General features: G+C 45.7%; 1 protein-coding gene across 3 annotated transcripts in view; it reads left to right on the top strand.

Annotated features, from left to right (window-relative positions):
• LOC124033830 (ankyrin repeat domain-containing protein 11-like) overlaps window positions 1–27,638 on the top strand; it is a 155,266-nt gene that overhangs the window by 72,381 nt on the left and 55,247 nt on the right. For 2 of the 3 annotated variants that reach the window (XM_046346191.1, XM_046346189.1), the window contains exon 3: window positions 24,552–24,619. The exons of the other annotated variant lie outside the window; for it this stretch is intronic. The gene's annotated coding sequence lies outside the window, so the exon portion shown is untranslated. The remainder of the gene's footprint in view (window positions 1–24,551; window positions 24,620–27,638) is intronic. 3 annotated transcript variants of the gene reach the window in all.

Below are 27,638 nucleotides of genomic sequence, written 5' to 3'. Positions count from 1 at the left end.
GTGTTGTGACAGGGGGAGGAGGAGAAACCTGTTTCTGTTAAGACAGGGAGAGGAGAGGCAGGTCTCATTGTTTTGATAGGAAGAGAGGCAGGTTTCAGCATTGTGATAGGGAGAGGAGGAGAGGCAGGTCTCAGCGTTGTGATAGGGAGAGGAGGAGAGGCAGGTCTGAGTGTTGATAGGGAGAGGATGATAGGCAGTGTTGTGATAGGAGGAGACAGGTCTCAGTGTTGTGAAAGGGAGAGGAGGAGACGCAGGTTTCTGTGTTGTGATGGGGAGAGGCAGGTCTCAGTGTTGTGAAAGGGAGAGTATGAGAGGCAGGTCTCGGTGTTGAAGCAGGTCTCGGTGTTGAGGCAGGTCTCGGTGTTGAGGCAGGTCTCGGTGTTGAGGCAGGTCTCGGTGTTGGGGCAGGTCTCGGTGTTGGGGCAGGTTCTCGGTGTTGGGGCAGGTTCTCGGTGTTGGGGCAGGTTCTCGGTGTTGGGGCAGGTTCTCGGTGTTGGGGCAGGTTCTCGGTGTTGGGGCAGGTTCTCGGTGTTGGGGCAGGTCTCGGTGTTGGGGCAGGTCTCGGTGTTGGGGCAGGTCTCGGTGTTGGGGCAGGTCTCGGTGTTGAGGCAGGTCTCGGTGTTGGGGCAGGTCTCGGTGTTGGGGCAGGTCTCGGTGTTGGGGCAGGTCTCGGTGTTGGGGCAGGTCTCGGTGTTGGGGCAGGTCTCGGTGTTGGGGCAGGTCTGAGTGTTGATAGGGGGAGGAAGAGAGGCAGCTTTCAGTGTTGTGACAGGAAGAGGAGAGACAGGTCTCAGTGTTGTGATAGGAGGAGAGGCAGGTCTCAGTGTTGTGATAGGAGGAAAGGCTGGTCTCAGTGATAGGGAGAGGAGAGGCATGTCTCAGTGTTGTGATAGGGAGAGGATGGGAGGCAAGTTTCAGTGTTGTGATAGGATGGGAGGCAAGTCTCTGTGTTGTGATAGGAGGAGAGGCAGGTCTCTGTGTTGTGATGGGAGGAGAGGCAGGTCTCTGTGTTGTGATGGGAGGAGAGGCAGGTCTCTGTGTTGTGATGGGAGGAGAGGCAGGTCTCTGTGTTGTGATGGGAGGAGAGGCAGGTCTCTGTGTTGTGATGGGAGGAGAGGCAGGTCTCTGTGTTGTGATGGGAGGAGAGGCAGGTCTCTGTGTTGTGATGGGAGGAGAGGCTCTCTGTGTTGTGATGGGAGGAGAGGCAGGTCTCTGTGTTGTGATGGGAGGAGAGGCAGGTCTCTGTGTTGTGATGGGAGGAGAGGCAGGTCTCTGTGTTGTGATGGGAGGAGAGGCAGGTCTCTGTGTTGTGATGGGAGGAGAGGCAGGTCTCTGTGTTGTGATGGGAGGAGAGGCAGGTCTCTGTGTTGTGATAGGAGGAGAGGCAGGTCTCTGTGTTGTGATAGGAGGAGAGGCAGGTCTCTGTGTTATTGGGAGAGGAGGAGAGGCAGGTCTCTGTGTTATTGGGAGAGGAGGAGAGGCAGGTCTCTGTGTTATTGGGAGAGGAGGAGAGGCAGGTCTCTGTGTTATTGGGAGAGGAGGAGAGGCAGGTCTCTGTGTTATTGGGAGAGGAGGAGAGGCAGGTCTCTGTGTTATTGGGAGAGGAGGAGAGGCAGGTCTCTGTGTTATTGGGAGAGGAGGAGAGGCAGGTCTCTGTGTTATTGGGAGAGGAGGAGAGGCAGGTTTCATTTGCGACAGCGAGAGGAGGAGAGGCAGGTTTCATTTGCGACAGCGAGAGGAGGAGAGGCAGGTCTCTGTGTTGTGATGGGAGGAGAGGCAGGTCTCTGTGTTGTGATGGGAGGAGAGGCAGGTCTCTGTGTTGTGATGGGAGGAGAGGCAGGTCTCTGTGTTGTGATGGGAGGAGAGGCAGGTCTCTGTGTTGTGATGGGAGGAGAGGCAGGTCTCTGTGTTGTGATGGGAGGAGAGGCAGGTCTCTGTGTTGTGATAGGAGGAGAGGCAGGTCTCTGTGTTGTGATAGGAGGAGAGGCAGGTCTCTGTGTTATTGGGAGAGGAGGAGAGGCAGGTCTCTGTGTTATTGGGAGAGGAGGAGAGGCAGGTCTCTGTGTTATTGGGAGAGGAGGAGAGGCAGGTCTCTGTTATTGGGAGAGGAGGAGAGGCAGGTCTCTGTGTTATTGGGAGAGGAGGAGAGGCAGGTTTCATTTGCGACAGCGAGAGGAGGAGAGGCAGGTTTCATTTGCGACAGCGAGAGGAGGAGAGGCAGGTCTCTGTGTTATTGGGAGAGGAGGAGAGTCAGGTCTCTGTGTTATTGGGAGAGGAGGAGAGGCAGGTTTCATTTGCGACAGGGAGTGGAGGAGAGGCAGGTCTCTGTTATTGGGAGAGGAGGAGAGGCAGGTCTCTGTGTTATTGGGAGAGGAGGAGAGGCAGGTCTCTGTGTTATTGGGAGAGGAGGAGAGGCAGGTCTCTGTGTTATTGGGAGAGGAGGAGAGGCAGGTCTCTGTGTTATTGGGAGAGGAGGAGTTGCAGGTCTCTGTGTTATTGGGAGAGGAGGAGAGGCAGGTTTCATTTGCAACAGGGAGTGGAGGAGAGGCAGGTCTGTCTTTTTACAGGGAGAGGGGGAGAGGCAGTTCTCAGTGTTGTGACAAGGAGAGGAGTAGAGGCAGGTTTCTGTTGTTCGTGCTGTAGGCAGGGAAATTTTGAGGCGAGGTGGATCTCTCTGATGAGACACGTCTGGGGAGAGCCATGGAGGGAGAGGCTGGCCGAGCTGGCTTCATCAACACAGACCGGGAGAACCAAATACAGAGGGGCAGCGATGACAGTATTCAGGACTTAAAGCCTTTGTGTGCTTAATAACAGTCCTGTCACTCTGCCAAGGACTCTGGGAGTGTGGGATTAGCCTGAACAATCAGGACTGCAGGATCAAAATAAGGAGGCAGGAATGGCGAGGTCACACAGCTACCATCTGCGCTGCCGCAGTGAAGGGGAGGGGGAGGGGAAGGCCAGGGCTGGCGGCTCAGGCTCCACATGCAACAATGAATATCTGGAGGCAGTGGCAGCATCTCAGGCTCATCGTGCTCTGCTGTGTGCAGGCTGTTAGCTGGCTAACTGCTGCAGCAGAAACACACACACACACACACACTCCTCTAACCAAAACAGACTGATGCTGGTCTACTGCAAAGTCAACACACCTGCACACACACATGTATATCCATGTTGAAAAGCTCATATAATGTGTGGCCTTGAGGATTGAAACAGACTGAATAGACATCTCACTCTGCCTCCGTGTTAGAGAGGTAATGTTATCTTTATTCATTTCTGTGCTCGGCCTACACTCTCTCTCGTTCTCTCGCGCTCCCTTCTTTTCTTTCCTGGTCTGAGGCTTTAGGCTGCACCCCCACTCCTCTCCTCTGCACTTCCTGTTGTCTCCCACGCTTCTTTCGCTAACATGAGCCCATGCACTTTTCACTGTGGGAGAGGCACAGAGTGGGGGCCAATGGGTTTTGCAATCTATGTTTGATGGCGCCAAGCAAGCGCTCTACATGTTTGTAGTTTGTGTGCATAAGGAGGGTAGGAGGTCTGCTTGGTAAATATAACTGAAACATCTTCCAGGCTTCAGCTATGATTTGGTTCGATACTGGTTGGGAATAAGATGTTGTGTCCACAAGCCTCGTACTGCTTTCTGTAGCGGTAGTTTTGTGTGCTTTGATTTAGTCTTTCCAGTGGTGTCGCCTAGGTTACACTTTGGCAATTGACTCATGAGGAAGTTGTTGTAGTGCGATATTTAGCCAACTACTTGTGTGATCACCTCACCAAAAACAGAAAAGAATGCAGGTGATGCCTTCTTACTCATACTCTTACACGGTAATACCACAGTAGTACAGCGGTTTTTGTGATACACTCAAAATAAATATCCTTTGAGTCCCCCATCCGTTGTCCAACAGTGGTAAACACCGCGGTGTAAACGGGCCCTAGGTCCATCCGACTCCTTTATCTCACCCGCTCTCCCTGTTTCCCTCTTGTCCCTTTGTTCCCCCAGTTAATTTCTCCTCCAGGCCTCCTCTCTTTCCTTCCTCTGTCTCATTCCCACCGTTTCCTGCAGGTCACACGGTGCTGGCTAGAGGCAAACACACAGTGCTCACATGAGCTCTGTGCAGAGCGGGGAAGGGGGTCAGTACTCCTACCTAAGCATAGTGTGGAATGTTTCCGTCCAGCTGTCTGTTGCCGTTGCGCTGCACAGGCACTTCTCTGTGAAGTTGTTTGGGAACTAGGCTACCAAGAGTGGCGTTAACGCTGAGTCATGCTGCGTTTTGTATGCTCAGATCTAAAACGCTTCTTATTGTCATTTCTACTCGGCTTCAGTCACAGTTCGATCCAAATCATGAATGTAAAAGGACTGATTTTGTGTTTCAGTTGCACTTCTCTACTCGGATGAGAACTTTGCAGTCTGTTGATAAATCAGTTTCCCGCGTTCACGAACGGGCATTCGACCAGTGGACTGCGCTCTGACTGATGTACTTTTGTCTGGTGTAGTTTTTCTGCTGTAGCAAGATATCAACTTGGAGGAAAACATAAAAAAATGTAGCTGGCTACATTCTATGATTAACATAAGCATTTGGGTGGCCATGCATCGTTTTTGCAATAACAAATACCTTGCTTTTTCATTGTAAGCTAATTGACCTATGTGTGGCCGTTAGACAAATAGTGTTGCATTTCTGTTGTCATCTGATGAAAACAAAGGTATTTTCTGCCGAATGTGTTGCATTCGTTTTTTTGTGTGAATGAACTACAGTTGCACGTCCCTGATCACTCTAAGGGAAAGGGGGTACGAGTCAGTTGCACCCCTGAATGCATTCCACCAAAATGTTTTCTGTATTTAACCCAACCCCTCAATCTGCTTTAATCGACTTACACGCCATAGGAGCTTGGGGAGAAGTTGTTGTTGGGGATTAACTGCCTTGCTTCAGGGCAGAACTGTAGAGTTTTCCACCTTGCCGGCCCAGGGATTCGAACCAGAAACCTTTTGGTTACTAGCCCAATGCTCTTAACCGCTAGGCTACCTGCGCAAACACTTGACTTTCAATGTAAAACGCAGGTGAAATGGTTTAAAATGTCGATTTTATTCTTAATGCTCTACGTTTTGAAAATCCTTATTTCTAAAACCTAATGACATAGCATTTTCATTCTTTATTCACAATACTTATATCACATCTTCCTCTTCCATAATTCCTGACTGGTGAAGCACTTGTTTGATCTATCTATCTATATGTGTGTGTTTGAGAGGGAGAGAAAACGAGAGGGAAGAGAGAAATGTAGTGCATCTGGATTCAGCAGGCCGGTGCAATCCCCGGGCCTGATTTAATAATGCATCCCAAAGAGTGTGTGCTGCGGATGGGGGAGCAGAGTCTAGGGGCAGGCTGGGGGAAGGGAAGGGATGGTGGGGGAGGGATGATGTAATGTGTAATCGTATCCAGGCTTGCTTTATGAAGAAGCCCTCTGCATTAGCACTGTGGCCTGGACTGCTGGCTCAATCATCAATAATTCACATGCTCCTTTTAGTGCGTCTCACCTTCCCTCTCCCCTCCCAACGCTCTCCCCTCCACTGGTCACACCTCAGTGCTGCCTCCTTCCACTGCCCAGGCAACATGCTCCTCCAAGCATGCAGTCCAATCAACTCCTTATTAAGAGCTTACCTTACACTAGGGCATATTTATTTTAGTTTAGTTTTATTTAACCTTTATTTAACTCGGCAAGTCAGTTTAGACCTGTTCTGTGGAGTGATGAATCGCACTTCACCATCTGGCAGTCCCACTGATGAATCTGGGTTTGGCAGATGCCAGGAAAATGCTACCTGTCCTAATGCATAGTGTCCTGTAAAGTTTGGTGGAAGAGGAATAATGGACTGGGGCTGTTTTATCAGGGTTCGTGCCCCTGTGAATGAAGATTCGTAACGCTACAGCATACAATGACATTCTAGACTATTCTGTGCTTCCAACTTTGTGGCATCAATTTGGGGAAGGATCTTTCCTGTTTCAACATGACAATGCCCCGTTTGCTAAAACGAGGTCCATACATTAATGGTTTGTCGATCGGTGTGGAGGAACTTGACTGGCCTTCAGAGCACTGACCTCAAACCCATCAAACACCTTTGGGATTAATTGGAACGCTGACTGCGAGCCAGGTCTAATGGCCCAACATCAGTGCCCGACCAAACTAATGCTCTTGTTGCTGAATGGAAGCAAGTTCCCGCAGCAATGTTCCAACATCTACTTGGAAGCCTTCCCAGAAGAGTGGAGGCTGTTATAGCAGCAAAGGGGGGACCAACTCCATATTAATGCCCATGATTTTGGAGTGCGATGTTTTGACGATCCACATACTTTTGGTAATTAAGTGCAGCTAGCTAGCAAACTTAGCTACCCACAGTAATACCAAAGTTAATGTCAGCATGTGAAGTAAGTAGCTAGTTGGCTGTAAAATCTCCCAAACAAACTGCACTATCAATTTAGGAGTCTGCAATCTCACTATGTTCAACCTGCAGATCAATGTTTCACGCAGAGTGGAGTCTGACATTCACAACGGCCATGCGATGGCACCATGCAATACATTCTGGACTGTAGAGGCAGACAATCGCGATCCAAAAGTCCTATTCCTATAACTTGCAGTGTAACGAGCGGCTTTATTGCAATGCTACATCATACCGGTCAATTTCCTGCCTTTTTGAATGGCAACAGCTCAGACACACAGGAAATGACCCCGGGAATCAATAAAACATAGCTCAGAGATGCACAAAACAATATAGCATTCAAAATGGGTGAATGTTTCTTTTTTTAAGTAGCTCTCTGTAGGTCCATCCATCTGTAGTTTGCTCAAACACAGGTGGGATGCCCAATTCATTGACAACAGGGGCTTTAGCTTGCTTATATAGAGCAGGTACTACCTGTTTGCTGAAATAGGTGGGAGAGGAAGTTAGTAATGTGGATCGAGTACTTTCACGAGATGCTGAATGAATCCCCTTATTCTCAACCACTGACAATGGGCTCATGTTTACGGCTATAAACCCCTATCGCTCTTGTAATTTCTTTGGCCCGGTCAGAATCAGCTGCAAAGGTCTGCTTGAATCCAGAGTGGAGACACAATTGTGTTTTTGTGTTTCCGTCTCACTCCGCCGGTAGGAATATGGGGGGGGGGGTAGGAGTATGGGGGGGGGGGTAGGAGTATGGGGGGGGGTGGTAGGAGTATGGGGGTGGTGGTAGGAGTATGGGGGGTGGTGGTAGGAATATGGGGGGTGGTGGTAGGACTATGGGGGGTGGTGGTAGGACTATGGGGGGGGGTGGTAGGAATATGGGGGTGGTAGGAATATGGGTGGTGGTGGTAGGAATATGGGGATGGGGGGTGGTGGTAGGAATATGGGGGCTGGTGGCAGGAATACAGGTGGACACATTTATACCGAAATCACATGTTTGAGGTGTTGACAGCTACATAGGCTATCCTCGTTGAGCGGTGCTGATATTATATTAATGTTTTATCCACAACTCTGTCCATCGCCCTTGTCTGAGGAGACAAACTGTTCCCAAACTGGAGATTTGAAATGATGGAGAATCCTCCTGGCTTATCGACCTCCACTACTCACATATCGTACAGAAGTAGTTCCTGGCTGCGCCTGACCAAAAGACTGTTTTGAAATGGGGCGATGGCGATTTAAATTTTGATTACAAAGTGCGCCTAGGCTCTGGTTTGTTTTTAACGGAATAGCCCGAAATGTTAAATCCCCTAATAGGGCTAGGCACTAACACTACCACCGTCATTTAATAAAGTCCTGGTTCCACCGCTGCCTGTTGCAACAGGGGTTATCTAGTAGAAAGGGGGCAGAGGAGAGGGTTTCAGAGGAGACCGTGTCAGAGGTTGTTTGTTTAAAAGAGGGCTGTGATTGAAAGCAGACATCCTGGGTCTCAGGCCTGGGCCTCCATGTGCTTGTCCTCAATTCTCACCATTCTGACTGGGATGTGAGGGGATGAGGAGACAAGCTGTCTGGTCTCCAATTTACCACCCAAAGAAGATGAAGAAGATGATTGTGGTGTTGGTGTGTTGGAAACAGCAGGTACACGTTTGAAGCTGTCAGTGACAGAGACTTAGCATTTGACTGGGTCTGATCCAGACACTACTACCTTGATGTTGCATTGAAATACAGGAGCATTCATGTTGCTCCTCTGTTTCTTGGGTGGTCAAAGCCAGGTGTCTTTGGTTTCACAGGGATTAAGGTAGGCTCCGTCCTACTTGTGCACTGTTGTGTTAGTTTTACAGCTGTGAGTAAGTGTGTGCGTTCATGTGTGCGTGCGTCTATGAAGTGAGTTGGTTTTTGTGCTGGCCGTGCTCTCTGGCTGAGGCTGTGTGATCAGACCCACCAGCTTTAGTGGTGAATGGTGACACAGCAGAAACCAGACACACAGAGGAGAGGATAGCTGAATCTCCTCAGAACAGTCTCCTCTCCTCCCCTCCCCTCTTAATGCAGTAAGACGAGCTGGAGAATCTTGACCCAGAACAACACTGTTAACTGGCCAGGCTTCACTCTGCACAATGCTTGGCCAGTGCCCCCAACTGACATTGGGGGCACTGTATTGAAGCCACGTCACAGCCATCTTGGTACTCCTCCACCATTGTAAAAAAATATATAATAATAATTTGCCAGCTGCATAAATGCATTAATGTCTACATTTGTTTTTGATATGTTTATTCTATTAGACACCCGTATGCATACTTTTAAATTATATTTTTGGGGAGTACTGATGTTAGTGTCCCCACTACTACTACTACTACTACAAAAAAAAAACTTAAATGCATGTCATTTTGTCTTTGAAACATTTAATTGAAATACTGTAGAAATACATTGATTCTTATGGAGGACTGCTCCTACTGGGGAGTGCCAATATGGCCGACTGGTGACGTCAAAGCATCTCCATGGCCAATACATAGAATCAGCAATCCAGGGTTTATACACGTCATTCAGAACAACCCATGTGTTTGGTTTGTGTCTGTTAAATGCTCTGTTTGTAGGCCCATCAGTATTGGATTGTGTATCACTGCAGCTCCTGCTGGGTTTGTTAGGCCTCCCCCTCCTGGCTGATCAATGCCCTGTTTCTGTTGCTTCCTCCTCCACCTCTTCTCTTTTTTTCTTAATTTTTTTTTTTTTAGCTCTGTCGAGAATTGCTGAACAATTAAGAAATGCTGAACAATATGCTTGGGCAGTACGGTAATGAGCACACAAACTAGCCTGTTTGTCTTTTGCTGAGCAATTCTTTCCTCAACATAGGGTGTTTTCTCTGAGCTAACCCGCTACCACTCTTAAAGGGATACTTTGGGATTTTGGCCATGATGCCCTTTATCTACTTCCCAAGAGTCAGATAAACTTGTGGATACCTTTTTTTTATGTCTCTACGAGCACTTTGAAGGAAGTTGCCAGCTAGCGCATTTTGCTGATTTGCGTGAGCGCAACGACTGGAAGTCTATGGGCATCTTTTAGCATGCCAGTAGATGGTAATGACTGGACGTCTGTGTTTCTGCTAGCATGCTAGTCGATACCCTTAGACTTCATGTCATTGCGCTAATGCTAGTTAGTGTTGGTACACGAAGTCACGTCTAATTTCCTTCATACTGGACACAGACATAAAAAGTGGTATCCATGACGTAATCTGACTCTGGGGAAGTGGATGCAGTACCTTATTGCCAAAACCCCAAAGTATCTTTTTATAAGACCCTTGGGTTTAGTTTTGTTTTCAGCATAACACAAACCCACACTTTGTTCTTGTGGTTTTGTTTCTTTGTATAAAGATATTTTCCTACATGACAATTTAGAACAGCTATTCATTCTCAACACATTGCTGTGTAGAACGTTGATGGCTTTTCAAATATCAGGCAGAAACCTCTCCTGCTGTTGTGATTGGATGAGAGCTGTGTAATTGATTTCCGTAAAGCACCATTGGAGGAAGATAATTCCACCATTAGCTAGCTGTGTGCAGGACGCTAGTTGCGTTGAATGCTGACCCTAGTCTGGGTTTTTGTCCAACGTTGTCAATTTGAGTTTGAGCTAGGGACAGGTCCCCCCCCCCCCTCTCCCTAAACAGGCTGACCTAGCTCGGCCTCGTGCAGTGTGTGAAAACAGCGACATTGTATTGGAAAGGCTGGGGGGATGGGGAGGTGATTAGGAAACCAGATCCAGGGCTGGGCTTCAAAGGGAACTGAATACTTCTGCGGAGCCTATTGATTAAAAATGGAATGCTTGTTGCCCTCATGTGCTCCAGAGGCAGTTCAATAGGCTTATACTAGGAAAGCTCCTATATATCTATGCCTATAGATAGATCCAAGGCATTGAGCAGATTAATCTACTTTTCTTTCAATGTATGGTGCTATACTCTCCTGAAAAGTATGAGTGGATTATTGTGAATGCAGCTGGGGAAGTCTTTTGGGAATATGTGTTGTCTCTAAGAGGAGAGTGCTTTTGTGTGTCTGTGCGTGTTTACGTGACTCTGTGATGCATTGTGGGGAATGTGTTTGGCTCCTGTGTCTGTCCATCTTTTGAATCGATCAAGTGCTGTGTCTGCGAGTGGGGAAAGTACTAGAGATTTGGGCAGGGGTGCAGTCAGGAAGGTCCAGTAATAATGGCTGAATCAAAGATGACTTCCTTCCGCCCCCTCGTTGTTCCCTCTCCAACTAACTTCCCTGTCCTCTCCACCTCAAGCTCTCTGGCCTCTTCTGTTGTAGGAAGAGAATCACTCCATTCTCTCTCCCTAATGTCATCTCAATACTCTACATTGCAATGTTCTGTTGCTCTCTCCCTCTGTTTCCTCTGTCCTCTTTGTTCATAGCCCCTTCTCCCCTCTCTCTCTCCTCTGTTTTTCCTCCCCTCCCCTATGAAGGTGCATGCAGAATGGAGCCAAGTAAATACTTCTCTATGCGGAAGCACAACCCTCTCTTCCACACACTGCCTATGTAGGTCACTGAATCTTTCTACGTTTCACATGCCCACGGATTTTTGCGCTCTACAGATTCTCACATTCAGAAGGCAAGAGAGAGAGAAAATGAATGTGGTTTGGATTGGGTTAGAGCACCATTGTTTAATTTGAATACATTTTTCTCTGCCTTTATTTTTGACCAAGTAAACTCAGCAAAAAAAAAACGTCCTCTCGCTGTCAACTGCGTTTATTTTCAGCTAACTTAACATGTGGAAATATTTGTATGAACATAAGATTCAACAACTGAGACACAAACTGAACAAGGTCCACAGACATGTGACTAACATACAGTGCCTTGCGAAAGTATTCGGCCCCCTTGAACTTTGCGACCTTTTGCCACATTTCAGGCTTCAAACATAAAGATATAAAACTGTATTTTTTTGGGAAGAATCAACAACAAGTGGGACACAATCATGGAGTGGAACGACATTTATTGGATATTTCAAACTTTTTTAACAAATCAAAAACTGAAAAATTGGGCGTGCAAAATTATTCAGCCCCCTTAAGTTAATACTTTGTAGCGCCACCTTTCGCTGCGATTACAGCTGTAAGTCGCTTGGGGTATGTCTCTATCAGTTTTGCACATCGAGAGACTGACATTTTTTTCCCCATTCCTCCTTGCAAAACAGCTCGAGCTCAGTGAGGTTGGATGGAGAGCATTTGTGAACAGCAGTTTTCAGTTCTTTCCACAGATTCTCGATTGGATTCAGGTCTGGACTTTGACTTGGCCATTCTAACACCTGGATATGTTTATTTTTGAACCATTCCATTGTAGATTTTGCTTTATGTTTTGGATCATTGTCTTGTTGGAAGACAAATCTCCGTCCCAGTCTCAGGTCTTTTGCAGACTCCATCAGATTTTCTTCCAGAATAGTCCTGTATTTGGCTCCATCCATCTTACCATCAATTTTAACCATCTTCCCTGTCCCTGCTGAAGAAAATCAGGCCCAAACCATGATGCTGCCACCACCATGTTTGACAGTGGGGATGGGGTGTTCAGGGTGATGAGCTGTGTTGCTTTTACGCCAAACATAACGTTTTGCATTGTTGCCAAAAAGTTCAATTTCGGTTTCATCTGACCAGAGCACCTTCTTCCACATGTTTGGTGTGTGTCTCCCAGGTGGCTTGTGGCAAACTTTAAACTACACTTTTTATGGATATCTTTAAGAAATGGCTTTCTTCTTGCCACTCTTTCATAAAGGCCAGATTTGTGCAATATACGACTGATTGTTGTCCTATGGACAGAGTCTCCCACCTCAGCTGAAGATCTCTGCAGTTCATCCAGAGTGATCATGGGCCTCTTGGCTGCATCTCTGATCAGTCTTCTCCTTGTATGAGCTGACAGTTTAGAGGGACGGCCAGGTCTTGGTTGATTTGCAGTGGTCTGATAGTCCTTCCATTTCAATATTATCGCTTGCACAGTGCTCCTTGGGATGTTTAAAGCTTGGGAAATCTTTTTGTATCCAAATCCGGCTTTAAACTTCTTCACAACAGTATCTCGGACCTGCCTGGTGTGTTCCTTGTTCTTCATGATGCTCTCTGCGCTTTTAACGGACCTCTGAGACTATCACAGTGCAGGTTCATTTATACGGAGACTTGATTCCACACAGGTGGATTGTATTTATCATCATTAGTCATTTAGGTCAACATTGGATCTTTCAGAGATCCTCACTGAACTTCTGGAGAGTTTGCTGCACTGAAAGTAAAGGGGCTGAATAATTTTGCACGCCCAATTTTTCAGTTTTTGATTTGTTAAAAAAGTTTGAAATATCCAATAAATGTCGTTCCACTTCATGATTGTGTCCCACTTGTTGTTGATTCTTCACAAAAAAAATACAGTTTTATATCTTTGTTTGAAGCCTGAAATGTGGCAAAAGGTCGCAAAGTTCAAGGGGGCCGAATACTTTCGCAAGGCACTGTAAATGGAATAATGTGCCCCTGAACAAAGGGGGGGGGCATTTCAAAAATAACAGTCAGTATCTGCTGTGGCCACCAACTGCATTAAGTACTGCAGTGCATCTCCTCCTCATGGACTGCACCAGATTTGCCAGTTCTTGCTGTGAGATGATACCCCACTCTTCCACCAAGGCACCTATAACTTCCCGGACATTTCTGGGGGGAATGGCCCTAGCCCTCACCCTCCGATTCAACAGGTCCCAGGTGTGCTCAATGGGATTGAGATCGAGGCTGTTCGCTGGCCATGGCATAACACTGACATTCCTGTCTTGCAGGAAATCACGCACAGAACGAGCAGTATGGCTGGTGGCATTGTCATGCTGGAGAGTCATGTCAGGATGAGCCTGCAGGAAGGGTACCACATGAGGGAGGAGGATGTCTTCTCTGCAACGCACAGCATTGAGATTGCCTGCAATGACAACAAGCTCATTTTGATGCTACTGTGACACACTGCCCCAGACCATGACGGACCCTCCACCTCGATCCCTCTCCAGAGTACAGGCCTCGGTGTAACGCTCTTTCCTTCGACGATGAACGTGAATCCCACCATCACCCCTGGTGAGACAAAACCTTGACCCGTCAATGAAGAGCACTTTTTGCCAGTCCTGTCTGGTCCAGCGACGGGGGGTTTGTGCCCATAGGCAATGTTATTGTTGGTGAGGACCTGCCTTACAACAGGCCTACAATCCCTCAGTCCAACCTCTCTCAGCCTATTGTGGACAGTCTGAGCACTGATGGAGGGATTGTGCGTTCCTGGTGTAACTCGGGCAGTTGTTGTTGCCTTCCTGTACCTGTCCCGCATGTGTGATATTCTGATGTACCGATCCCTGTGCAGGTGTTACACGTGGTCTGCCACTGCGTGGACGATCAGCTGTCCGTCCTGTCTCCCTCTAGCGCTGTCTTAGGCGTCTCACAGTACGGACATTGTAATTTATTGCCCTGGCCACATCTGCAGTCCTCATGCCTCCTTGTAGCATGGCTAACACTGAACCCAAACCGGCTGCGCGTGTGCGCCATCGTGCATACATTTATTTTGTCCCCTCACACCATTCGCTATCAAGACACGCAGGTTAAAATATCAAAACAAACTCTGAACCAATTACATTAATTTTGGGACAGGTCGAAAAGCATTAAACCTTTATTGCAATTTAGCTAGCTAGCTTACACTTGTTTGCCAATTTGTCCTATTTAGTTAGCTTGCTGTTGCTAGCTAATTTGTCCTGGGATATAAAGATTGTTGTTATTTTACCTGAAATGCACAAGGTCCCCTTCTCCGATAATTAATCCACACATAAAACGGTCAACTGAATCGTTTCTAGTCATCTCTCCTCCTTCTGTGAGAGCAGTGTGGGTGCAATAATTGAATAATATAGATTCCTAAATTTATTTTGCAATGCGAGCTGTGTAGTCAGCCTGTAAGGCGCGTTCACACAGATAAGCAGGGACCCTGGGCCTCTTTCTTTTGGTGTTTTTCAGAGTCAGTAGAAAGGCCTCTTTAGTGTCCTAAGTTTTCATAACTATGACCTTAATTGCCTACTGTCTGTAAGCTGTTAGTGTCTTTATGACCGTTCCATAGGTGCATGTTCATTAAATGTTTATGGTTCATTGAACACACATGGGAAACTGTTTAAACCCTTTACAATGACGATCTGTGAAGTTATTAGAATTTTTATGAATTATCTTGAAAAATATATATTTTTGCAGAGTTTATCCTCTGATTTGTGAGCTATTTGTCATGCTTGATTGGTGTTCTCATTTTGGAAGCATTATGTTGTAATAATAATAATAATAATAATAATTATGTTGTCACGCGGTGTTTTGTGTGACATTTGCCAGGCCAGTTCCCATGGGAAGTTATGTGGTGATGTTGTCCCGGAGTTTCATGTTCACCTGGCCTTTCAATGTACTAGAACTAAAATCAAGGAATGCAAAGCAGAGGGAACATGTCATGTTTAAACACAACCCTTCTCCTCTACACAGCCCTCAGACTTCGCTCTGACCTAATTGCTGAAATCCACTAGCAACCAACCAGAAAGCATAGTCTACTTTTCCTGTTTCAGAAATGTCAGAATCTTCTCCGCTGAGTGTTGTATTGTTGATGGCTTAAAATCACATGGGAGCAGAATAGCTTGTTACTTAGTTTGTGCTGGTCTGATGTACTGTAACTTACTGCCAAATTTGTCAGCTAGATCTCCAAGACTCAGTGTGAAACAATGGTCATTAGCTGTGTGTTTACTTATGCACTCTGGTAAAGTGAGTGATTGGCTGGCCTATTATAGGACAGTGTTTCTGTGTTTGTCTCCCCGCTCTCCTGATGGGATTTGGGCTGTGTAGGGCAGGGGCTGTACGGCACGGTACAGTGAGTTGGGGTTTGCTCTGATCTAAGCTGACTTTGAGCTGACACGCTGGCCTACCCGAGAGAGCTCTGGCCCACTCTCTGCCTCTGCTCTCACCTTATCTGGTCGACACTAACAGACTTATTTGCTTTTAAATTCATTACATTCATTCCTAATTCGTTTTGCAGGCTGGAGAGCAGAGTTTAGGCCTGTGTGAAGTGGAAAAAGTGTGCAGACATATCTTGCACTTTCCTTGATTGTCTCATACATTACAAACACTAAGAATTGGTCCTATTATACCTTTTGGCGGAGGAGAGGCAGAGGTTTGTTAGTGAAGGGAGCACAAGGCAGCGGTTTCATTCTGGAGGAAGAACCATGCCTACTGTAGGTAGTAGCCCTTACAATGCCTCCAGCTAACACACATGTAACTCCCGGGGTTTGCGTTAACTTAGAATCCCGCGTTTTTCACTCAGAAAAAAATAAAACACTTAACTATTTTGCTGCGTTTTATAAATGCAGATCTGAAATGCTTATTGTAATTTCTGCTCGGCATCAGTCACATTTAGCTCTAAATCATGATGTAAATGGACTAATTTAGCGTGCTTCAGTTGCACTTCTTCACGCTGATAAATATTTACTCTTGTCTTGATAAATCTTATTCCGGCATTCACGAACGGGCATTCCGTCAACACTCTTGACTGAGGGACTTTGGTGTAGTTTTTCTCCTGTAGCAAATGAAAATGCACAATTAACGTAAGGAAATATAGGTGGTAACATTCCTTCTATGATGAGAAGGAGAAATCTGATGGCCATGCATTTCTGCTGATTGTGTTGCATAAATTTATTTTGTGTGAATAAAAACCATAGTTTCATGTCCTTGATCAATCTATTGAAGCAAATGAACACGGTTGACTTTCAATATAAAATGCAGGTGAAATGGTTTCAAATGCAGATTTTGATGGGCTGCATTTTGCTAGCGCATATTTCTAAAAGCTAATGCAAACCCTGACTCCAGGAAACCACCCATCGTGTGTTCTTGTCTAATGGGAAACGACTTTCTTCTAATGGGAATCACATCCTTCTCTGATACATTTAGTTTCTTACTGCCTATATGAAACAGTTAACACCTAAACCCAACGGTTTGTTGTCAACAAATGCAAATCATTGGGTAGGAGGCCGTCCACAGGTATGTTCTTGTTTGTAGCCAGGCCAAAAAGCTTCACTCCGTTGATCTAGGCGTGTGTTCGTGGGCGGAATGGGATATTTGGAGTAGCGGATACCTTTTTAGGAAATGTGATATCCTCGCCACTCACAAGGGGGGCAATAGCAATGTTTATTTTTTTGTCTTTTCATTTTGTGAAACCAATGAAGTCGCCTTCCCTTGTATGTAGTATTAGCAAGTTGGCAGCCTAGCTAATCAAATCAAATACACGTTTAGCAGATGTTATTGCGGGTGTAGCGAAATTCTTGTGTTTCTAGCTCCAACCGTGCAGTAATATCTAACAATACACACATCTAAAAGAATAATATTAAGAAATATATAAATATTAAGACGAGCAATGTCGGAGTGGCATAGACTGAAATACATTAGAGATGAGTAAAGCAAAATATGTAAACATTATTAAAGTGACTGGTATTCCATTATTAAAGTGGCCAGTGATTTCAAGTCTATGTATATAGGGCAGCAGCCTCGAAGGTGCAGGATTACGTAACCGGGTGGAAACTGGCTTGTGATGGCTATTTAACAGTCTGGTGGTCTTGAGAGAGCTGTTTTTCAGTCTCTCTGTCCCAGCTTTGATGCACCTGTACTGACCTCACCTTCTGGATGATAGTGAGGTGAACAGGCAGTGGCTTGGGTGCTTGTTGTCCTTAATGTACTTTTTGGCCTTCCTGTGACATCAGGAGCTGTATATGTCCTGGAGGGCAGGTAGGTTGCCCCTGGTGATGTGTTGGGCAGACTGCACCACCCTCTGGAAAGCCCTGCGGTTGGGGGCAGTGCAGTTGCCAGGACCAGACGGTGATACAGCCCGACAGGAGGCTCTCAATTGTGCACATGTTTAAGCCTCCTGAGGTTGAAGAGGTGCTTTTGCACCTGCTTCACCACACTGTCTCTGTGGGTGGACCATTTCAGATCGTCAGTGATGTGTACGCCGAGGAATTCGAAGCATTCCACCTTCTCCACTGTGGTCCTGTCTTTGTGGATATGGGGGTGCTCCCTCTGCTGTTTCCTGAAGTCCACGATCAGCTTCTTTGTTTTGTTGATGTTGAGTGAGAGGTCATTTTCCTGGCACCCCGCTTCCAGGCACCATGCTGTCTCATCATTGTTGGTAATCAGGCCTACTACCCTTGTGTCCGCAAACTTAATGATTGAGTTGGAGGCGTGTGTGGCTATGCAGTCATGGGTGAATACAAAGTACAGGAAGGGGCTGAGTACACACCCTTGTGGGTCCCCTGTGTTGAGATTCAACGAAGTGGAGGTGTCGTTTCCTACCTTCACCATCTGTGGGCGGCCCGACAGGAAGTCCAGGACCCAATTGCACAGGGTGAGGTTCAGACCCAGGGGACAGATTAATGATGAGCTTGGAGGGTAATATGGTGTTGAATGCTGCGCAAAAGTCAAAGAACAGCATTCTTTTGTAGGTCAACCTCTTGTCCAGATGGGATAGGGCGGTGTGCAGTGTGACGGTGATTGCATTGTCTGTGAATCTATTGGGGTGGTAAGCAAATGTAAGAGGGTGTCAGGTAAGGTAGAGGTGATATGATCCTTAACCTCCTCAAAGAACTTCATGATGACTTAAGTGAGTGCTACGGGGCAATAGTCATTTTGTTCAGTTACCTTTGCTTTCTTGGGTACAGGAACAATGGTGGACAGCTTGAAGCAAGTGGGGACAGCAGACTGGAATAGGGAGGAATATGTCCGTAAAACACTCCAGCCAGCTGGTCTGCGCATGCTCTGAGGACGCAGCTATGGATGCCGTCTGGACCGGCAGCCTTGCGAGGGTTAAAATGTTTAAATGTCTTACTAATGTTGGCCACAGAGGAGAGCCACAGTCCTTGGTAGCGGGCACTGTATTATCCTCAAAGTGTGCAAAGGTGTTTAGTTTGTCTGGAAGCAAGACGTCGGTGTCCATGAACGTGACAGATTTTTCCTTTTGTAGTCCGTGATTGTCTGTAGTCCTTGCCACAAACGTCTCGTATCTGAGCTGTTGAATTGGGACTCCACTTTGTGTGTCGACTGATGTTTTGCCTGTTTTGTTTGCTTTGGGGATGGAATAACTACACTGTTTTTATTATTCCAAATTCTCAGTCACCTTGCCATTGTTAACCTCTTGCTCCTACCTGGCACGCAGGCATCCCATCTAGAGCTCTGGAAATGCAAATGCACTACGCTAAATGCTAATAGTATTAGTTAAAACTCAAACGTTCATTAAAATACACATGCAGGTTATTGAATTAAAGCTACACTCGTTGTGAATCCAGGCAACAAGTCAGATATTTAAAATGCTTTTCGGCGAAAGCATGAGAAGCTATTATCTGATAGCATGTAACACCACAAAAGACCCGCAGGGGATGTAAACAAAATAATTAGCATATTCGGCGCTACACAAACCGTACAATCAAATATAAAACATTCATTACCTTTGACCATCTTCTTTGTTGGCACTCCTAGATGTCCCATAATCACTATTGGGTCTTTTTTTCGATTAAATCGGTCCATATATAGCCTAGATATTGTTCTAGGTAGACTGTGTGATAAACAGAAAAAAGTAGCGTTTCATAACGTAACGTCATTTTTTTGAATTCAAAAAGTCGACGATAAACTTTCATAAAACACTTCGAAATACTTTTGTAATGCAACTTTAGGTATTAGTATACGTTAATAAGAGATAAAATTCATCAGGAGGCGACGTAAATTCTTTAGCTGTCCGTGTCAAAAACATGTCTGAAGAGAGCTCGACCAAAACATCCGGTCGGAGACCGGAGGGAATTGGTTCCCTTGATTCGGTTAGACCAAGAATCAATTGCGAATCAAATGAAAAGACTCTAGACAACGTGTGGAAGCTGTAGGCACTGAAACCTCGGTCTCATGTAATTCGGTTCACTTTGAACAATTCCTTGAAGTCGCGGATGGATATTTATTTCCATTTTCAGTGATCAGGTTTTCCTGCGCTTTTCGATGAAACGCACGTTCTGTTATAGTCACAGCCGTGATTTAACCCGTTTTATAAACGTCTGAGTGTTTTCTATCCACACATACTAATCATATGCATATACTATATTCCTGGCCTGAGTAGCAGGGCGCTGAAATGTTGCGCGATTTTTAACAGAATGTTCGAAAAAGTAGAGGTCGACTTAACAGGTTAAATGCGTAATTTCGCTCTTTCAGATTTGCACAAATACTATCTATCTACGGTTTCTGGTTTAGGTAGGTTTTAATAGTTGGGTACAACATCTCTGATTTACATTAAAGTCATTTAGCAGACGCTCTTATCCAGAGCGACTTACAAATTGGTGCATTCACCTTATGACATCCAGTGGAACAGTCACTTTACAATAGTGCATCTAAATCTTAAAGGGGGGTGAGAAGGATTACTTATCCTAACTTCCTGGTAAACTCTAAGTATATTCCTTAATTCTCAGGGGCTACCCAGAACATATCCCAGTCCGCGTGATCAAAACAATCTTGAAGCATGGATTCCGATTGGTCAGACCAGCATTGAATAGTCCTTAGCATGGGTAGTTCCTGTTTGAGTTTCTGCCTATATGAAGGGAGGAACAAAATGGAGCTGTGATCAAAGTTGCCTAAAGGAGGGTCTTTTAGGCATTTCGGAAATCTTGGTATTCGTGGTTTGTTTTCTCAGGGCGGGTGCTACAGTCAATGTGTTGGTAGCACTTCGATAGTGTTTTCTGCACATTTTTAAAAATCCCCTGCTACAATAAATGTAGCCTCAGGACATGTGGTTTCCAGTTTGTATAAAGTCCAGTGTAGTTAATTTTTTCAGGGCCGTCGTGGGATCTGCTTGATGGGGAGTATACACGGCTGTGACTATAACCGAAGAGAATTCTCTTGGGAGGTAATACGGTCGGCATTTGATTGAGGTATTCTAGGTTGGGTGAACAAAAGGACTTGAGTTTCTGTACATTATCACAATCACACCATGAGTAGTTAATCATGAAACATACACCCCGAATACCTCTTCTCCACCAGCGATATTTTGGATCAGCATCTGGAATCAGTTCAATTGCCCTGGGGGGTACGAACAAAGGATCCAATTCGGGAAAGTCGTATTCCCTGGTCGTAATGCTGGTGATTTACCTCCACTCTGATATCCAAACGTTCGTTCCGTCTGTATGCAATAACACACAATATTCCTGGGCAAATAATGTAAGAAATAACTTGCTTAGGGCAGCTCTGCTTCTAGCTCCTATCTGTCAGCACCCACATCTCCATGTGAAATAATCACATTTCTAATTGAAAAATATGCCCAAGCAAATATTCTTACACTTGCCGATGTGACCTTAACCTCGGGACGGTTGAGCTAACATGCATTAATGTGACTAGCATGATGTTTTAAGTAACAAGAAAATTTCTCAGGGCATAGACATATCTGATATGGGCAGAAAGCTTAAATTTGTGTTAATCTCACTGCACTGTCCAATTTACCATAGCTATTACAGTGATATAATAATATGCTATTGTTTGAGGAAAGTGCAAGTCAAATCCAAGTTTATTTGTCACGTGCTCCGAATACAAGTTATGCACAGTTATGAACTTGAAAATGTATTAATAAACCAATTAGGCACATTTGGGCAGTCTTGATACATGTTCTTTAGAAATACAATGGTTCATGGGATCGGTCTAAAACTTTGCACACTGCTGTCATCTAGTGTCTGCCATCAAATTGCGCCTCAGCTGATATAATAGTGTGGCCTTACTCTTGCATTTCAATGATGATGGGGAAAAAAAGAAAAACTATTTGTATTATCTTTTACCAGATCGAATGTGTTATGTTGTCCTACATTCATTTCATATTTCCACAAAATTCGAGGTGTTTCCTTTCAAATGGTATCAAATTGCTTCAGGTCCTGAGCTACAGGCATACCCAGATTTGGGTATGACATTTTTGGCGAAAATTGGAGAGGAAAAAAGTGTCCGATCCTTAAGAGTGTTAACCTGCCTAGGACTGGGGTTCTGCTAGCCGCAACAGCCAGTGAAAGTGCAGTGCGCCAAATTCAAAACAACAAAAATCTCATAATTAAAATTCCTCAAATTCCTCAAGCATACAAATATTTTACACCATTTTAAAGATAAAATTCTTATTAATCTAGCCACCGTGTCTGATTTCAAAAGGGATGTACAGCAAAAGCACCACAAACAATTGTTAGGTCACCACCAAGCCACAGGAAAAACACAGCCATTTTTTCCAGCCAAATAGAGGAGTCACAAAAAGCAGAAAATGAAAATGAATCACTAGCCTTTGATGATCTTCATCAGATGACACTCATAGAACTTCATGTTACTCAACACATGTATGTTTTGTTTGATAAAGTTCATATTTATATAAAAACAATCTGAGTTTACATTGGTGCTTTACGTTCAGTAGTTCTAAAACATGCAGTGATATTGCAGAGAGCCACATCAATTTACAGAAATACTCATAATAAACATTGATAAAGATATGACTTATACGTGGAACTTCTCCTTAATGCAACCGCGGTGTCAGATTTCAAAAAAACTTTACGGAGAAAGCAAACCATGCAATAATCTGAGTACAGCCTTTAGACAACAAAGCAGCCAAAAAGATACCTGCCATATTGGGTAGTCAACATTACTCAGAAATAGCATTTTAAATATTCACTTACCTTTGATGATCTTCATCAGATTGCACTCCCAAGAATCCCAGTTCCACCATAAATGTTTGATTTGTTTGATAATGTCCATCCGTTATGTCCAAATATCTTCTTTTGTTAGGGTGTTAGGTAAACAAATCCAAAAGCGCGTTCAGATTGTGCCGAATGTTGGACAAAAAGTTCAAAAAGTTCCGTTATAGCCCGTAGAAACATGATAACCTAAGTATGGAATTAATCTTTAGGATGTTTTTAACATAACTTTATTAATGATCCAACCGGACAATTCCTTTGCCTGTACAAATTAAGTGGAACGGAGCTATCTTTCACATGAGCGAGCCAGACCGAGGCACTCTGCCAGACCACTCACTCAAAGAGCTCTTATGAGCCCCTCCTTTAGAGTAGAATCCTCAAAACAGGTTATAAGTACTGTTGACATCTAGTGGAATCCTTGGGAAGTGAAACATAACTCATTCCCAACTGTTGGCTGAGTTGAAACACTACAAACCTCAGATTTCCCACTTCCTGGTTGGATTTTTTCTCAGGTTTTTGCCTGCCATATGAGTTATGTTATACTCACAGACATCATTCAAACAGTTTTAGAAACTTCAGAGTGGTTTCTATCCAAATGTACTACTTATATGCATTTTCTAGCTTTTACGGGTGAGTAGCAGGCAGCTTAACTTGGGCACGGTTTTCATCCAAGCTACCCAATACTGCCCCCTACCCCAAAGAAGTTAAACACTGCCCCTGTTTGATATGCTGCTTGTGTATTCATTCCCATATCAGCTAAAAAAACAATGTCATGTTTTCTCACAGAGCAATAAACCACATGGCTAGCTAGTTGGCTCCAGCAGGTTCTACCAGTTCACAATACATTGTAATCAGTTATTACAGGCTAAGTTATTACTTCTAAGCAGAATACTTTTTTGGGTGTATTCTTGTTATTTGGTTTATTGGTTGAACAGTTGCTGACGTAACCGATGTGAAATGGCTAGCTAATTAGCAGGGTGCGCGCTAATAGCGTTTCAATCTGTGACGTCACTCGCTCCGAGACCTTGAAGTAGTTGTTGGGCCACAGCTTTTGTGGTGCGATGGGTAACGATGCTTTGAGGGTGGCTGTTGTCGATGTGTGCAGAGGGTTCCTGGTTTGAGCCCAGGTAGGGGCTTGGCTGTAAACTTTAGCTCATAGCCATAATGGATGTGTTCTGCTCTTAAAGTTGGCATCATAGTGACCAAATTACATTTTTAAAATGGGGCCATTATGCCAAGTACAGATTGAACTTCCATGCAACTTTCCCCAATCTTTTTTTTAACCTGTTGGCTGCTGCGGCCCAGCAGATGAAATTTAAATCCGCTTTAAGCCCCTCTTCATATTTGTCTAGGACTGTTTATAAAGGCAGCCCAATTTAAGTTACACAAAGGGTGGAAAGATGTGTAATTGCTTTGTTTTTTATTTGTTTCCATTCCTGTTTTCCTGGAAGTCTTCACTGTGAACAAGTGATTGGTTCCAGTGTGGGAAGGCAATTCTTCTCCTGTTCGCCACATATGGCCCCCAGTATCTGCATATGAATATGGCCTTCTGCTCAGACTGAGTGGAGCCCCAGCCCTCTCCCAATGCCCCCCCACTCCCAGCACAGGGGCCCCCGCTCCCCACATGCTGTTATGCAATCATTTACATTACATTTACATTTAAGTCATTTAGCAGACGCTCTTATCCAGAGCGACTTACAAATTGGTGCATTCACCTTATGAGATCCAGTGGAAAAGTCACTTTACAATAGTGCACCTAAATCTTAAAGGGGGGGGGGGGGAATACTTATCCTATCCTAGGTATTCCTTAAAGAGGTGGGGTTTCAGGTGTCTCCGGAAGGTGGTGATTGACTCCGCTGTCCTCCGCTGTGTGTGTGATGACACTGAAGAGGGAAGACCTGGAAAGATGTGTGTCAGGGGAACACTAAACAGGAGTCTTGTGGTGGGGGATGGAAGGCTGGCTGGATGCAGACGCCTGTCACAGGCGTTTAGAAATGAAGCAGAGGCCTTGAAGAACAGTTCGATTCCCTGGCCTACTTTTCGGAGCCGTTAGCGTGCGCACATGTGTGTCCTTTTGTGTTCCCCTTTCTGTCTTCTTTTACGTCAGTGTTAGCGTGCCTCTTGATCAAAGGAGCATACTGAGGATTTTGATGAGTCACTCAACCACACTCTCAAAAAAACATCCCGTCATTACGTCCTTATTTGGGCTGAGATGTATTTGACTACCTTTCACAGTGTTGGCCAAGTTCATTTAGGAGCAACGCTGTATTGGAACATAAGAGAGACATGCAAAGGGAGAGAGTCAGGAAACCACTAGGGAGGTTGGGGAAAATGGAAGCTATGTGGAGGGAACATGAGTGGCTGGGTATGCAGTCTGCACATTTTCATGCGTGTATCATCTTTCCCTTCTCCCCAGTTTCAATGCACCCCTTGTCCTGTGAGCGCCCAGGCTGTCGTGGATCCCGTGCCCCTGCTGTTCAACTGGTAAGACCCGGGGCCGCCCTCCTCGGCTGTGTTTTCCACCCAGCCCAAACAAAAAACCATTACCACTGACACTAGCTAACGCATCCAATCTGTTGCCCACATGTCTATCCGTCTCAGCCCAGGCCAGCCTACCTGATGTTCCCTCCCTTTCTTCCCACGTCCCCCTCTCTTTCCCTGGCCTGGCTTATCTGATAGAGCTGTATTATATCAGCAGCTCTCTCTCTCTCTACTCCACATGTCTGCTGGCCCAGTCACATGCTGCAGGCTGCCGTGCTGCCTGACAAGACCAGCGGAGACCTAATCTCTGTGCTATCAAGAGGTGTCAGTATCACGAGCAGTGGTGTATCATTACAGCCTTACCAGGCCTTGTCTCTGGCTGGAAAATTAGGACTCTGGGCCAGTGTGGTGCAACTCCTGGTACGCCAAAACCCTCAATGACACGTTTCTCATTTTTCTCTCCACTCGGTCATTCCCTCCCTCTCTTCGCTGATTGCCTTCCTGCTCGTGGAGAAAATGTTTGCAGCTTGTCAAATATTTCCATGAGAGTGAGTGTGGTGTTAGCAGTGGGCCATCAACAGGAAATTCCAGGCTGAAAGAGGGAAGGAGAGAGGGAGAGCTTATAGCTTCAGGAGAGGCCTGTCGGTCTCTTGCCTCTCTTTCTGCTGTGTAAAGCTTTCAGACATACAAGAGCGGGGCTGGATGTTTGAGACATGGGTAGAGGGTGAGAGAGAGCTGATGTAGCTCCCTGGGTTCGGTCGGGACTGTGAGGCTCAGGCTGATGAGAAGTGCCTGTGTTGCGGTAGAGCTGCCAAGTTTTAGGGGAAAGCTTTAATTGTCTAAATTGCATACATCTGGTTGGAGTTGGTGTCTGGAAGTGTCTTGCAGCTTTGATGACAGACAGAATGGTGATTCCCTGTGAAAAAGGGGGAGAACTATCCCCTCAGGCCTGCGCCTCTGTATAGGACTGCAGAGCTGGAACACACGCACACACGCGCACACGCGCACACGCGCACACACGCGCACACGCGCACACGCGCACACGCGCACACACGCGCACACGCGCACACGCGCACACACGCGCACACGCACACACGCGCACACGCGCACACACGCACACACGCACACACACACACACACACACACACACACACACACACACACACACACACACACACACACACACACACACACACACACACACACACACACACACACACACACACACACACACACACACACACACACACACACAAAGGGAAAGGGTGTTGTGGCTCTGGTATTCATGTCTTTTCCCTCCATTGATGCAATGTGATGAGTCAGGCTGGTGTTTTGACTCACTTTATATTTGATGTCATGGGGTTAAAAGCTTGGCCAACACAGGCCATAGGAAATCAAACTTCTTTCCACATGCGCCGCCGATACAACAAGTGTGGACTTTACCGTGAAATGCTTACTTACAAGCCCTTAACCAACAGTGCAGTTCAAGATTACATTTTTTTACGAAGTAGACTCAAATAAAAAGTAATAATAAAAAGCTACAGAATCCATGTGAAGGATGAAGTTGTGTGCTTGCAACAGTAGAAAAGCCGACAATGTCACGTGGACAACTCATTTACGTTTAATTACTCTGCCATTTTTATAGTTGTCCCCCCCACGTCCTTCACTTTTCCTAAATAAGTCTAACAACACACTGTTAGAATCTTAATATCACAAACAGTAATTTGTGTTGTACGCAGTTATAAGAGGACATGTCACACTCCCCATTCACCACCAGTCATTCACAGCCATCCAGCCAGCTTGCGCAGATGGCAAATAAAAACGATACCTAAACTATATTAAAACTAATTTCACACATATTAATCGAGTTAGCCTAACGACAAGATTAAATTGGCAATCGTCTGGTAGGTGACAGTACTATGAATTGTGAAATTGTATGAAGAGATGGGTGCAGATTGAAATGTCCAAAAGACACGTCATTGGCTAGAAGGGGGTGTCCCTCGAGGCCTTTCTAGTGTTAAGTATGTCACATGGTTTCTGCTGGACAGGTCATTCATTTGTATTCTTGACATGGAAAAGAGGAGAGAGGAATAAATTGAAGAGATCCACAATGCACTAGTTCAAGCCAAATTTTCTGTCGCCCCCATTTTTTTTACCCTCATCATCCCCCTCCCTGAGTCTGAGGGGTCATGGCCTCCCCACTCCCCCAATGAGGCTCCAGAACAGAGTGGCCATTGTGACAGAGAAACCTGTTCAGCCATTGAGCTGAAACCCAATAGGGGCCAAACAACACTGCGGCTGCTCCCTGCCTGGGCTAAATCAGGCCAGGGCTCAATAGCCAGAGCTCTTTGTCCTTTCTGGGGCCAGGAGCAGGCGCAAGGCTCAAATACAGACACTATGGGAAGGGGGAACACAAGCCCCAGCTATACAAGGGTTTTTCCACCACAGTCAACCGAGGCACATATTGAAGGAAAGCACATTTCTTGGCCCAGAGTGCAAGAGAACAATTTCTTTGATGTATGGTTGTCAAAGGAAAACATTGGTCTGGATTTGTGAAGTCATTGTTGACGCTCACCCCTCACATGTGGTGAATGTGGACAGACTGCCATGTTCAGCTGACCAGCTCCGCCGGGGGGGGTCTTGTGACTCAGATCTTTTGTTTTACACAGAGGGCTTTGCTCATAGCTGGAGTGAGTGTGTCCCAAACACCCTGATATCCTGCTGAAGCCGCCCACACAGCCCTGGTTCACTGGCTTGAGCACACTGGAGCCATTTTAGCCCAGCCAGCCACCCCTATAGGGAACCATACAGCATACCATGCAGCAGAGCTGTGCCCTGTCGGCATTGCACTGACATAAACAGAAGAACATTACGCCTTCTTACTGAATGCAAATAGCTCCTGTGAGAAATGGTCTGGTATCACCGTGTCAGCCTATGTAATACTAGGGCCAGTCTCTCACTGGGTACAGATGTATGCTATTCCACATGGTACATTCTGCAGGAGCCACAATAATGGAGGAGG

Source organism: Oncorhynchus gorbuscha, linkage group LG04, assembly GCF_021184085.1.
Source record: "Oncorhynchus gorbuscha isolate QuinsamMale2020 ecotype Even-year linkage group LG04, OgorEven_v1.0, whole genome shotgun sequence".
Lineage (NCBI taxonomy): Eukaryota > Metazoa > Chordata > Actinopteri > Salmoniformes > Salmonidae > Oncorhynchus > Oncorhynchus gorbuscha.
The sequence above is the reverse complement of the archived record's forward strand: the minus strand, read 5'-3'. Positions and strand labels throughout refer to the sequence as shown.